Source organism: Oryzias melastigma, linkage group LG15 (assembly GCF_002922805.2).
Source record: "Oryzias melastigma strain HK-1 linkage group LG15, ASM292280v2, whole genome shotgun sequence".
NCBI lineage: Eukaryota > Metazoa > Chordata > Actinopteri > Beloniformes > Adrianichthyidae > Oryzias > Oryzias melastigma.
In genome coordinates, this window is record NC_050526.1 from 5,586,906 (window position 1) to 5,587,594 (window position 689).

Sequence of the window (689 nt, forward strand, 5' to 3'; positions counted from 1 at the left end):
GATTTGACATTTTTTTCCTCTTACGACTTATACTACAGAAAATACGGTACTTAAAAATGTAGAAGAGGGCTGTGTTTAAAATGTCAAAAATTGTAAAAATAAACGATTTATATCGTTTGTAACAAGCAGCTAAACCTCCTCTGTTTTCCCTCCAAACCTGAGACACAGACACAACTGTTTCTTGACATCACTCTGGTCCAGTAGACTCTGGTTTATAGAGTCACAGCTGGTGAACCTGAAATGACATATAACTCCACACAACTGCTGAAGTGTCTTCTGGACAGTATATAAAAACAGACGTAAACAACACTGTTTTCTTTTTTCGCTCATGTTTTGAGCGAACCAAAAAAAAAAAAAGCAGGAATATGAATTTATTAAGTTGCATTAATTTAATTTTAAGAGGTTATCACAAAATAATTAAATGCAGAATTCCATAATATATAAACTATGATGGTTAGCAGTTCACAATGGTGGTATTTTTTGTCTGAAAGTTTTAATTTTGCTTGAATTTTACTTAAAATTTGAATTATAATACTGATAATTAACTAGATTTGCAATTCCTGAAGAAATTGCGTCTGATTGCTGAAAGCAATAGCGCTCTAAAGCATTTTACAGCTGCAAGCATGTTAAAGACCTTCCGTCCGACGCGCTCGCCAAGTTTCGTCCGCATAGGTCAAGCACTTTTGAAG